We start from the raw sequence: 14,047 nt of genomic DNA on the forward strand, positions 1-14,047 counted from the left end.
CAGGCCTTGACTTTGGCATATTTACAAAAAAAAGTACATACTTTGAAAGCTCAGAAAGAGCTTGGTGCTGCATTAGTTAAAAAAGGAAGAATATTTTCCTAGCTTTTTTTTTTTTTTTTAATTTAAGGAGAATGTAAACAATTGTGTTAGGAAAACTGATGTGTCAGGTAATTATTGTTTTCTTTTGCCTATCTCACTGTATCTCACATTAGTATTGTAAAACAGACTGTAGGCAACCTAGGCTTAATCCTCCAGGCAGGTAAATTACATTAATATCAGTAGGGTCCATCAGGAGACCAGAGAAATGAAGAGGGGGAAGAGAGGCAGCATTTACTGTCATGGGACCATTCCCTTTTTCCAGCTGAAAATATAAAAAATTTGGCACTGTGTTCTAAGTGAATGAATAGGGGCACATGAAGGCAGTTTGTACAGCAGCAATGTCTTAATGAGATGGTGTTTCTGAGACGGGTAAGGTTTTGCTGCATTTCCTCTCTTCTGGCTGCTTATAGAGAGCTCCAAGCATTTGGATGTGGGAATGGAACAAGTGACCCAATAAAATATAAAAAATAAAAAAGTTAATAGTGCTATTCACTGAGTTTTAAGCTAGCTATTGATGTCTAAGTCAGCAGATCTTTTCCTTTTGAAACCAGAAAGTAAGTGGGTTTTTTTAAAGCATAACCAGGAAAAACCTGTGCTTTGATCTAAAGGTGGTTCAAATGAGATCCACACAGAGTTAATGCCCAAGCATGTCAAACTTCTTTTTTTTTCTTTTTTTTTTTCTTTTTTTTTCCTTAGGAGAGAACCAAACTCTGCTACTTCAGTTGTCTGAAAATCTCCCTGTGAAAGGCTTCTTGAGTAAATGGGCTGTGTTAAAACATGTAGAGTTGCTGTCTGCTATCCCTGGTACCAGGGAAGAGAAAGGTCCCAGAATGTGGGATATTATTTTTTTTTTTAGTATTTTTCTTTCTTTTCTTATAATTGATATTTAGAAACCTAATAAGCTCCAATTGAAGGCTGTGCAGTGTGGGGTGTCTGCAGAGCTGCCACAGGGACCCAAGGAGGAGGTTGGTTAATGTGGGATGCTGTACAGGAACGTGGGTACAGTGGCAACAGGATCCCCACATCATTTACATTAATTGAGATCAAAGGAGTTACTCCCAGTTTGCACTAACCTGAGATCAGTTAATCCATGCATGCTTAAGGAGAGATATATTTTATAAGGTAAAAGGAGGGAGCAATGGCAAGCTGAGCACTTTTCTGGCTCATCTAAAGCCTCATTTTGTTGTTTTGTACTCTTCCTGTGGAAAAGTTCAGTCGAGACACTGTCCAGTTTAAGCAGCAGGGAATACTTGTATTCCAAGTTACTGCCTTCTCAGATGAGAGAATTATAAGAGAAAAAAACCAGAATCATTCTTTATGGTTTTCATTCATTTAAAAAATCCAAGCCATCCAGTGTGTTTAAAAGAATGTAGGATCTACAGATCCTGCTTCTGGACAAAGTTTCTAGGGTACAGTTTACTTGGTATTTTCTTTCTTGAAATGTTGATATGTGTGAAGCTAACTTCCCAGATTACTGAGTGGCACTATTTCAGCTATGGCTCAGCTTTTTACATAAAAAATATTTGATTTAATAATAAGATGATTGCATTGAAAGAACATATGGATGCTTTTGAAAAGAAATTGGTGAAAATGGTGCTAAAAACCAAAGACAATTAACAGGAACATTAGGACTGATAGATTTTATGGCAACCTATAAAGATGAAATATAAACCAAAATTACTGCCTTTTTGAATTTAAAAAGAGCTGTGGTAGGTGAAGATGAAGCAAAACTAAAACATATGCAACTTGCAGGTAAGGTTAACATAATCAACAATTCATCATCCCAATGAAACAAAAAATTACCTTTAGCAGTCTTCATTCTAAGACTCCAAATCTGCTACTTTATGCTCCCTGTTAAATTTTTTTCTTCCCACATGCTTTGAGAACAGAATATACACCCTTTAATGAAGGGCAAAAAAAAAATCAGTTGAGATAAATGCATTAAGGTGAATAAATGAGCTTTTACATTGAGGTTCTCCCTGCAGGCTTAGGAGTCAGAATTCTCTATTGAAATAGATCATGTTTCTAGAATCTCTGAGGGTGAAATTCACACCTGGAGGCAGGACAAAGCGCATCTGGGATGTACATCTCTTATGACCCTGTTTGTGGGTGCTTGGATGCCTGGATTTGTGCTTCCATTTCAAGAGAGGTTGAATTGGCCTTGAGAAATGAAATACAACTCAAGTCTGTCCATACACAGTTCTGTGTTGAGGTGCTGGCACCGGCATCTCATATGAAGCAACGTAGATTCTAGCTTTTAAAAATAGAAGCAGAATAAAAGTTTGACCTATTTAAAAAAGGATTCAATGAAAATACAAACAACTGTCATGTTGTATTAAATATTATTAGAGTGTGAAATGAGGGAATTAAGGAGCTGGGGAGTTTTTCTTCTACCCAACACTGTTTTTTTTCCCAGTCATTGTGCAAGGGTTTCACGAGGCAGATGCAGATGGGAAGCAGGTGAGTTTTGGGGGAGAATGAAGGGGAAGGTGACTGGGGGGAACACTACTTCTGACCTCTAGAAAAGCAAATTTGCATGGAGAGGACAACAACAGCAAAGGGTGCTGCACTGCCCACCTTCCCAGGACTGTGGTTTTGATCTGCCCGGCCGCCTCGTGCAGTGCTCATCATCTGCAGGCGCTTTATGCCTCAGCCACACAGCACACCCCATCTGCTCCATTTAATGATTTCTGTTTGATGAATTTTTCTGTATTCATAAAGGGAGATGCTGTCACAAGGGACAGCCTCAAGCACACCCACCCCTACAATCTTTATCAAGCTTCGAGCCATAATCATTCAGGCTCAGCTCCTAATATAGCACAAGCCCTGCAGAACTGGGGGTTCGCTGGCAGCCGGCTTCTGATTCTTTCATAAACTGTAATTCTGATGCTGCAGGTTTAATTAAGTACGTGGCAGTTAATCAGCCACTGAAAACAGGGGCCTCCACTGGGGAATTACCTGAGTGAAAACAGACCAAACATGAAGGGGCTCCCTTGAAACTCTAGTACTTGTGCTTCTATGGTGAAATGGAAAGAAAGTTATCAAATAAAATCTGTTTGCTTGTGGCTGTACTGTGACAGCTTTGTTAGTCCTAACAGATGACAAGGATTATTCAATCAATATAGATTTACCTTGAGAGTTTTGCTGTTTTCAGGCACCTCCAGGAAAATGACAGCCATTAAATATGTACAAAGGCCAGTCCAGGGCCTGTGGCCTCTAGCTTTAAGCTGCTGCCTTTTCTGAGTTATGTCAGGATCAATTTTTTCTAATAGATATCACTTATCCTACATGATAATCAGGCTATCATAGTCCATTGATTACATGACAGCCTGATTTAGGTCTGGTCTAGAAGATAAGAAACACAGGGAAATCTCTTGCCTGTATTGTCAGAGAATTAAATTCCTCTTTTGGAACTTTCCCCTGAAGTTATTTCCTGTGTGCAGAAGCCAAGTGAGCTGTGCTGACCTCATACACCACCCTCACTCCTTTGTGGAATTGGAGGGAGCCAGAGCTGAAAACGAATCCAGCTATTTTTTTTTTTTTTTTTTTTTTTTTTTTTTTTGTCATCTGAGTTGTGGAAAGGTAGTCTGAGTCTGTTAGCACTGATTGCTGTTCTAGTACAAGTTCTGGTTCATTTTGAAGGCTCCACTAGGCTTGAGAACCATTGTATTTAGGAAGATCCCTATTTTGGGGTCTGGATTGGGTGAGTGTGATTAAACAGAAGTGCAAAATATCATCTTCTTTATGTATGACCCCAAATGTCACATTTTTCTTTCTATTAACAAGGCTTTCTTGAGATATCTTGATATTAATGCTACTGTACTGTACTTATTGTGGTGCTGGGGTTGAGGTTCTGTGTTTTTCAAGATATGCAAAAAGGCTGAAGGAAAGCATTTGTATCTGAAATGTCCAGAAAACCATTCCAGGCCTCTTTGCTGAATGAGAATCAAGTAGCTGCAGTCACACTGGGGAAAACTGAGGAAACACCCTCCCTTGTTGTGAGAGATCCTTTAAACTGTCACCTAGGTGCTCACACACCAGCTTTTACTTCCCAAAAGGGCTGGAATTAATCTTGTGTATCTTCTTCTGTGAACAGTCTCCTCTCTTTATGTCTGTGGATCCTACTGTAAGACTTAGAAAGGAGAAAAAAGGGGAGAAAATAGACCTGCCTGCTTGTATTTCAGTATGCTGCTGCAAAGCTTTCTAACTTATTTCTCATTCAGATTCCAAGCTAAAGTACATTAATTTTCAGAGCAAAATAAAAATTGTATATCCAGATGTGGTGTTGGAGTAGCTACAAGATACATTTGTCATTATTGCTTTTTGCTATTATTGCTTTTTTTGCATAGTCCGATCTTACAGTTCCTTCATCTTTCAATCTGTGCTTCTAAGCAAGAGTGTAATAATTCTGTCTTTACTGACAATTTTATTATAACTACAGATCAAACATATATGGGAGTTTTGGGGGTTTTAAGTTGTTTGTTTTTACCACAAAACAATTTGTAAACATAGCAAAGCTCTAATTTCAAGCAAGAGGATGAGATAATTATTTTAGTATGTTAAAGGGCATACTGGTGTTCACTGGGGAACCTCTGGTTTCTCTTTTAAGGCCCAGTAAACTTTGTTTTCTGTAGCCCTTACAGTCTTTTGTTACGTGTTTATTTTGAAATTTATAAAAGATCAAGGTGCAGTAGATCACATCAGTATATAGGAATAGATAAAACTGTGCTACATTGAACTTTACTAATATAAAAATAGAAATACTAAAGAAAATGCTACAGTATGATCCAACTATCAAACAAATCAAATCTATGTTTCATGTGAGAAAATACAATGAAGTCCAAATATTATGGGGGAAAAAAGGCATTTTTGTTTCACTAAGGTGTACATGTTAAATAATCAAAGGATTCAACATGACAATATGGTTATAGATAGTTATCTTAAGTGCCTTCTGTGGTGAGGAACCGAAATTAAGAACTTGAACAAAACATGATACATGAAAGTGCAGGTTCTACAAACACTGGGTTGCTTATTAAAACTACTTTGATCCCTCGTTTCTTTGATATCCTAGGTCTTATAAAGAATTCACTTTCAGGGGTAAATATAGGTAGTTCAGAGAGACTTTATGACATACTGTACATACTGCTCTTTCAGAGACACTTTTTAATTACTTAAGAAAAAAAAATGCAGCAAGAGAAAAATGCTGATAGAGTCACTATCTACTGATGGTAGTTTTTAACTGCTGATTATTTTGGTGTAACCTATTTGAATAATTCTCTTCTCAGAAACAGGTCAGGCTTGAGAATCTGAACATATCTGCTAATATTCCAGATTAGCTGGATGAGACATTGGTTCACACAACAGATAGGGTATATGCTCGTCCCTAAAAAGATTACATATTTGCTTGTTTCTCAAATATTACCCAGGCACCTGCTGGAAAAGCTGGATTTTTTGCTGTTGTTCACTACTTTGGTTCCCTGAGCAAGACTGTAGGGAATTCTCAGAGAAGAATAAATATTATTAACATTTACTCTCCTTTTCTAATCACTTTGGTACCCAGTTTTCTAGTCACTGAGGCCTGCATGAGGCTGGAGGTAGTTCCAATGAAAACACATAATTCTGTTTTCAAATACACTGCTTTATTTTTTACCTTTGTTCTTTAAAACTGCTCTCAGCAAATCCAGGACAATATAGCCCCTGCATAGACTCTCGTGTTCTAGAAATGTGGATTTGGATCTGACTTTTGTGTTGAGGCTTTTCTGCATAACAGGCAGATGCTAAACCTGGTGCTGTGATGTGGGGCTGAGTGGTGGGAAAAATCAAGTTCAGGTAACAGCCCATGATCTCTTTGTAATGGGTAACTGCACTGCAGGCCAAACCTTTATTTTATAAACTTCTGTGGGGTAGACTTCTAGCAGCCCAAAAGCTTCAACATACCTTTTTACACCTAGGAATGTGAAAGGATGGCTTTCAGTCAACCCTGTTTCCCCAATTTTGAATGCTATGTGGATGAACAGGTGTGGCTTGTGTCAGTAGTGTAATGATTATCAGGTACCATAAAATCTGGTTTTGAAATGAACCAGTGAAATAGAATTTATTATGCCTTGGGTATTTAGGGGAAAGGGGCTCTTGTGTCATTTTGGTCAGATGAGCTTGAAAATTAAAATAAAAAATACAGGACCTGAAGCTGGGTGCTGAAAACACATTGCAGTCAGAGTCAATCTTTGATACAAAGTGCAGTCATATTTTGACCTGCATATTTTTGGCTTTAAAGTATGGTTGGGATGCTCACTATTTTCTTGAGTCAAAAGTACCAACCAAATGAAAATTAGGAATCTCTAGAATGTACTCAAGTGAAAATCCTGAAACAGTTTTATTAGATCAATTTTGTTTCTTTCATTACTCCTCTTTTTGTTTTGTGGGGGGTTTAGGTGTTTTTGGGGTTTGTTTTTTTTTGGGTTTTTTTGGTTTGTTGGGTTTTTTTGTTTGTTTGTTTTTTGTTTTTGGGGTTTTTTTTGGTTTTTTTTTTTTTTTTGCAACAAGCAACTTAAAACTAAAAACATAAGGGAACTTCAGATTCTAGACAAAAGCATTTATTAATGATAGAAATGTCCTTTCACTGTCAGGCAGATTGGTACTGTCAAAAAATTGCCACATTACCAGAGATGGTTCATTCTGAAAATGGGACTGTTGCACTGCTGAATGGGGTTTTTTCCCCCCTTTCAATATAGGTACCTTATTAAAATAGCATTTTTCTACCAGATTTTCCTGTTATGATTTTTTTTTAAATTAAATAATTTAATTAACAGATGACAAATGCAGTCTGGAAGGATGTTCATGTTTCCAAAACCCAAAGAGATACCTCAGTGCAGGCTCATTTGTGATTTCTTTACAAGGCAGAGATTCCTCTGCTCTAAATTCCATTTTCCAGCTTCGAGCTGACAAGACTGGCAGCAGCAGAACCTGTGACATCCAAATGAGCAGCTCCAGTTCACCAATTACACCCAGGGGCATTTGGTGAAAGTGCAAATCTCACACAACTCTTGGCAAGACAGGTGTCCCTATCAGAGCAGCTTTGTGAAATGCCTTCACATGCAAGAGCATCTCTGCAGAGTCCTCCCTGCCCATCATCCTTAGTCTTAATCCACACTTGAAAACAAAGGGTAAATTCCCCCTATTTCTTGTGTCTCCTTATGTGTCTATCCACTAGATCATGCTGCCTTTTTTTTAATTAACTACCTGTCAAATAAACTGTTGCATTTAATTGATCTATAAATCTAAAGGGTAACTATGACTCAGCTTAGTAATATTTTGAAATCCATGGGAAGATATTTGTCAGTTTTGTGAATCTGCAAAGCACTTCTGTGATCAACCCATGTTATCTGATGCAATTTCTATAATAAATTTTTATTTCTATATTCAAGGTGTTTAAAACTAATTAATGAATATCCTTTTGGAGATTATTTATAGATTTGTATTAGCATTGTGTATTTTTTGTGTTACAGTTCTTGGAATGCTACTATTAAACAGGTGTCTGTGTTCCTTCCTTAAATCTTCCAATGTTTTTGTGGATAGCAGATGATGGACAGCTGGAAAAAATGAGAGCTTTAAACCAAAAAGAGGGTTTTTTTATTTTTAAATTATAACCTCTACTTTCCATCTTCAATATCTCATTGTGATCAAGAATTTAAGATTTCCCTTTGAAAGACTTTTATATTAATAAACCATTTCAGACATTTTAACCACCACACATATAATAGAATTCCTTCAGACACAGAAGATATAAAAGTAATGTAGTTTTCCCTGAGTTGTTATATCACTGTTAGAGTAAGCAAGCTCCACATTAATTGAGACTCGAAAAAGCACATAATTTGCAATTTCCAGGTGGAGAGGAACCAAAACAACCTCTCTGTAAATGCAGTCCTATTTGGGGTTGTCTTTGGAGCGTGCTTCACTCTCTTTTTCCCTCTTTTATTTAAGTGACTTAGATCAAACATTCAAGCACCGTCTGTAACTAATATTGTTTCCTGGCCTAAACAGATAATTGCCCTTCTGGATGTATAAAAGATGTCTCATGGAGCAAAGTGAAATATCATTAATAAAGGAGAATGATTTACTCACGAATTCTTCAAGAAGTAAGATTAATAAGCCATCCCCTGGTGTTAGATATAATCTTCAGATCTCTCTTCACTGCATGACTTATTTTTGCAACAACTGCACTATTCAATCATTAATCATTACACTCTGTGAGCAGTTTATCTGTGCTAATGTGCATGCTATACACAAACAACAACTCTCTCTTACTCTTGAAGAACGAGGAGGAGGAAAAGTAGGCAGTACAGTGTGATGGGAATGAAATAAAATGAGGCTGCCATATGATACATACGTTTTCATTCCAGATATAGCAACTTCAGTTAGAAGGTATCTCTTTCCTAATGAAAGCAAGATTGCATTTCAATGTGGAGTAATGGTTGAAGGGAGAAATCATGTGTGGGCCTTAAAAATACATCTGTTGTCTTACCTATCCTTGTGAGAGTAAAGGAGACACAGCTTTGGCTCTTACCCATGTGCCAATAAGGTAACCTGTGCTCCCCAGAGCAGCTGAGCTAGGCTAGCGCTGAACTCCATGTGGGCTAATTTATCTTGAATTTAAACCTACTTTTATATGGCACAAGCCTGAGCATAGCCCACTCCAGAGATGAACTGGAAAGGGGATGAGAATGGCTTTGTTTAGCAGTGGTTGGATGATTTTTGGAGCCTGCATGAACCCTGTGGGTGTTGGCAGTCTGTGTAAGGGTCCCCCTTTGGTTTTATTAATAAAAAATGATAGGGCAGTAAAGTAAGCATTTTACATACCAGAGGGTTTTGTCATAAGTAATAGAGCTGAACTCCATTAGCAGTGACAGAATAGTGCAAACCACCCAGTCCAGTTTGGAGTTTGTCTTCCAGCAAATTCGTCTCACTTTTCCTTCATCTTTACAAAACTGACTTGCCACACAGCTAATGAAATAGGTAGTAAAACTGTCATCAAAGAGGAGACTCGTATGTTTGAGATATAATATTTCTGATCTACCTGAACCTATAATGATAATAAAATAGTAAAGATTAGTAGCTGCATACAATTTGACAGAAATGTGAAATTCATCTCTTATTTTAAAATCCAATTAGTTTTTATATACACATATCCACCACTACTCTAGATACACTACTCTAGATACACTTAGTATTCTAAGTACTAGCAATAAAGATTTCTATTATACTTCTATTTTTCTTATTGTGCATGCTGACAGGCACCTGACAATTCAGTTACAGCTGTGTAGCTGAACCAAGTGCTCATGATTAGGAGTTCATTTTGTTCTCTAACCAAATAAAGCAGCGGAAGGAGAATGGAGCAGGGAAACCCCAATCCAGTCTCTAGAGTATGTCAGCTACTCTCCAGGTAATCCTGCACCTGCAGTGAGGGGAGAGAAGTGTGGGATGAGATAAGATGAACCCTATGTGGGCAAAGCCAATGAATGAAGAAAAAAAAAAGTAGAGAAATGTCAAGTTCAGTTTGGCTCTTCTCTGCCCCTGTGTAAGGTTTTTGGTGAGTGAAAGAGCTCAAGACTTCTGTAATGGAACAAGATGGTCTGAGGGAAAGGAAAAACACATGGCTTAAAGTGATTGTTAGCATTTTAGAGAGATAGCATAAAATAGGGAGGGAGACAATTAAACATAGGAAATAACTGTTGCATTTCCACATCACATTATTTTGAAGTAATTGAAAATGTTCCATTGATCTTGTTTTTTTTCCAGGGGAGAACTTGTTCAAAAACATTTTTTTGAAGCCAATGTGTATCAAGAATCTTTCCTAATGACTGGATATTGCTTAGTAACTGGAAAGGAAATTTCATAATATTTGTTGCCTTAAATGTCAAGCTCACCTCTCATGAAGAATCATAAAGAATAAATAGTCATTAATACAATAGCAGCGTAGCATTCTCATTGTGGAGTTAAAGCACATGACACAATGTGTAAATAAATCTGAACTGGCTCAGGGGAAAGCCCTCTGGTACATGCTAAGGTCCCACAGATGGGAGAGTTCAAGCTATTTTTTATGCATTGGCTTTTGGTGAGGGCATTCCCAGCCCCTCATTGGTCTGGAGGGCTGCTCGGTCACCTGCGAGTCCTTCGGAGCCAGCTCGTTTTCTACACGTGAGCGTTGCTTTGTGGTGTGTCAGAAGGGCTCTCTGAGCCAAAAACCTCTGCAAAACCACTATTCCCTTCTGGACTCAGCTGCCACTGGAGGGACAGGGCAGGAATCAAAGCTTAGGTTTCTGATGTATCTTGTGTGGCTGCTGTTTTGGGCAGGGAAACACCTATCTATTTCAGCTATTATGACTTCTGCTGTCTAATTAAATGAGAGCTTATCTGTCTTTCCTTGACTTCATAGTTTGAGAGGTTTTTCTTACTGGCTAAATACCTTAGGAAACTTTAACTGAGCATGTTTAATTATTTTGGAAAGACCTGACTCCTTCCTGGTGATCTACCTGACCCCAATAGCAGGGTACTGAGCAAAGTGAAAAATGGCCACAGCATCTCCATTTTCAGTAGGAGTGGTGGCACTGGCTGCTTCTCCCTTCCAGTGGATGTGATCATCATATAATTGTCATGTCATGTGTTTCTGAATCTTCTACCAACACCCACCCAAAAAGTGTGATAATTAAATGTGCACTGCAGCTATTGAATGAGTACCCAGTTACACAGGAGCGTGCCCTAGTTTGGATCAAGGGCTGCATTCAGTTCTGGCGGGTTTATGGCGGGTTCCCACAGCAGGACCAAATCCCTGTTTGTGAACGAGAGAATCCTAGTTTGTTTCATATTTACAAACCACACTGTCATTACCACTGATGCTGTATCAGCTGTGATAATTATCACTGTGCCTTCAGCTTCAACAGAGCAGACATTTGTCTGATCCACGTGGAGGGTTGCCAAGTTGGCTTGTGGTATACTTGCTGAAATTAGATGGCTTTTTTCAGCTTGGTTTGCACCAACACCCACTCATGTTAACTGTGAAGGAATTAGTGTGGTTAAAATGACATTTCTTATGTTGTCTTATGAAATTTGAGTTCTGAATTATGAATTACAGTAATATGACTTCTGTTCCATTTAGTGACTTGGTGGAATGTAGCGTTAAGATATTTTGACCTTTTTTGGCAATTGTAACTTGGAGAAGGTGGTAGCTGTTGATAAAATTAGAGGATACTCTCATGTTAACAAAATTAAGGTTGCAAAGTTTGGTTTTACAAAGTAAACTTTTGCTCTTCCAAGCTGCCTGGTGGTCTGTTCCAGTTTGTGTTTTTTTCCCAATACGCTACCTAAAAATCCTTTCCCTTAATTTGCCTTGAGAAAAACTTATTTAATGAGAATTTTTGCTGTGGATTAATCTTTATTCATTGGGAGAAAATAGAATCTATCTGATATTCAGAAGAGCGCTTTTCTCTAACAAGATTAGGTCATGTCCACACGTGGCAATAGTAAGGTTCTTGAGAGTCTTTAGCACTATCCTCTTTTCTTCCAACTGGAGAATCATGGGTGTTTTTACCAGTGGCTTTCGTGGGAGGAGGATTAAGCTAATGCTTTTGAAAATCCCGGTTGGGACATTTTTCCTTGTAATAGTCCAGGACTGAGCCACATGGAGAAATCAAGGCGTCTGCTTCCGCTGTATAATTGAGAATATCTCTCAGGAGCCAGAGAGGCAGAGGGGAGAAAAAAATAAGTCCTGCTTGTGTGAAATCTAGAGAAATAGGTTTGTTGGTCAATAACTCTGGAAAGATAGCTTTATTTTTCTAAGTGAGAATATAGATGTTAGGAGTTGCCTTTCCCAAACCAATCACTGGAGGAGGTCTTACAGGTCCCTGCTAGTGAGCATTGAATCTCGGGTAGAATAAATGCATGCACTGGCTTGACCTCATGAGTTTCTTTTATGGTTCATTTTCATCACTGTCCTTTATGCTGGTCTCTGTGGGATCCTGGAGCTGACCCAGACTAAGCAGCAGAGGAAGGGCAGGGTGTCCCTTGTGGGGCTGTTACTGCTGCAGCTGAGCAAAGCCCCTTAATGATTCCAGTAGATTTGCCTGGGCTTTGCAGTGGAAGAAAATTTCACCCTGCAAATAAAGAGCAATGGCCAGTGTGGCTCACAGGGATACAGAGAGCAACTTAATTATGTTCAGCACAAGTTCAAGCAGTATCTGCAGGTAACATATGTGACTTCAGAGGCAGAGGTTCAGAAAAGTGGGTTTTATATTTTGGTGGACTATAAACTTGCAGATGATAGCAGGCATTAATCTAGTTAACACTAAAAGCAAGTTCATCAGTTATCCCATGGAAAATACAGTTGTGTCCTATAGTTGACATCAATCACTGGAATGGATCAATGTTTTTCAATAAGAAAATGAACAAAGGTATCATTTCTTGCCAAAAGGATATTTCTACTGGAAATGGCGGTTACTGGCAACCTTTTTGTTTTCATTGAAAACTCCAAGACTGAAAATTCTTGATTTCCAGCCTGTCAGCTAAAACACAAAAAATTCTATAAAAAAACTTTAGTGAAAGCATTGTTCTCATAAATCTTTTTTTATGAGAACTGAAAACATTTCCTGCTCAACTTAGTGGTTTTTAAATTTAGAATTTTTACCTATACTTTGCCCCTAGGTTAGGTTGTGCCCTGCTGTCACTGAAGCACTGTGACACGGGTAGCTGTTCCAGGACACGCCATGTTGACGATGCCAGATTGTTAACACGAATGTTTGGAAAGTGCAGGAGCACAAATTCAGATTCAGTTGTGTGAAACTTCCGTGGGTTAACTTCACTGTTGTTTCTCTGAATTCATGGAGTGTAACGGGCCATGAATCAGTAATTTTCATTCACAAAAGGACTTGTTGTATATATTCAGGTCCCCCTGACAGTGCTGTAAGCAGCATTGCCTATTAAGCTTTCTAAACTATTTAAACTAGGTCAGAGTGAGGGAAAACTGTACCAACATTATGATTAAAAGGCACCAGTATAACGATCCTAGATAGCATTGTTGTCTTTGTTCCCATGAGTCACTGCTTAACAATATGGTTATTTTAGCTCTGTGACTTCTTCAAAAAGAAGAGCTTTGCCCACATCTTAAAAAAAAAAAAAAGTATCAGCTCTCTTACCCCCTTCCTACTAGATTATATGCTGTTGCTGATTTGCTAGAAAATAAGTGTGCACATTTTAATTTTAGTCTGTCTCTTTTGCCCCTTATTTGAATTACTAATGTGCCTTCCATTTCCTTGTCAGGGTCTGTGTGTTGGCTGGTAAGGACTGCATCTTTACCAAATACAAAATAGTAGCTCCCTGAAATGCTGCCAGGAAAATGTTTGCCAGGTTTATTTTTCTCTTGGGTTGATTTTTGCACCTCTTTTTTCAGGTGGAGTAAGGGAGTAAATGAAGCACCCAAGATTTTATGTTTGGCCCTAATCAGTCTTCATAACAATGAAAGAGTCCCTATTGCATGAATATTAAATTTTGATGAAGCTTTTTTTTTTTTTTTTTTTTTTGAGGCTGAAGATTTAAGACAGCTTGGTAACCAGAACTCCTCTGCTCTGTGTCAGCTCTCCGTGAGGTACTGAATATTATAATTCCTATATTTGCTGCTCAGATGTCATTTAATATTAATATGCAAAATACTCATTCCCTTTAAAAATAATGTTCTTATTGTATGATTTATTTGATGTGGAACTCAGAGTTTTGTCTTTTCTCACATAAAATAAAGTACCTTTCAGGAGGAGATGATCTGTTTCTTCCCAATCATGTGGCACAAAATGTCAACATTCTTCCTGTCACTCGCAGACTCAGTGAACGGTGAAGCAAACATCAGGCACTGCTTGTGTTAAGAGCAATGGGGAACTATTGAGGTTTTGTTTTCAGAAATGTATAC

This window comes from Pyrgilauda ruficollis, unplaced genomic scaffold, assembly GCF_017590135.1.
Source record: "Pyrgilauda ruficollis isolate IOZ18807 unplaced genomic scaffold, ASM1759013v1 scaffold13, whole genome shotgun sequence".
Lineage (NCBI taxonomy): Eukaryota > Metazoa > Chordata > Aves > Passeriformes > Passeridae > Pyrgilauda > Pyrgilauda ruficollis.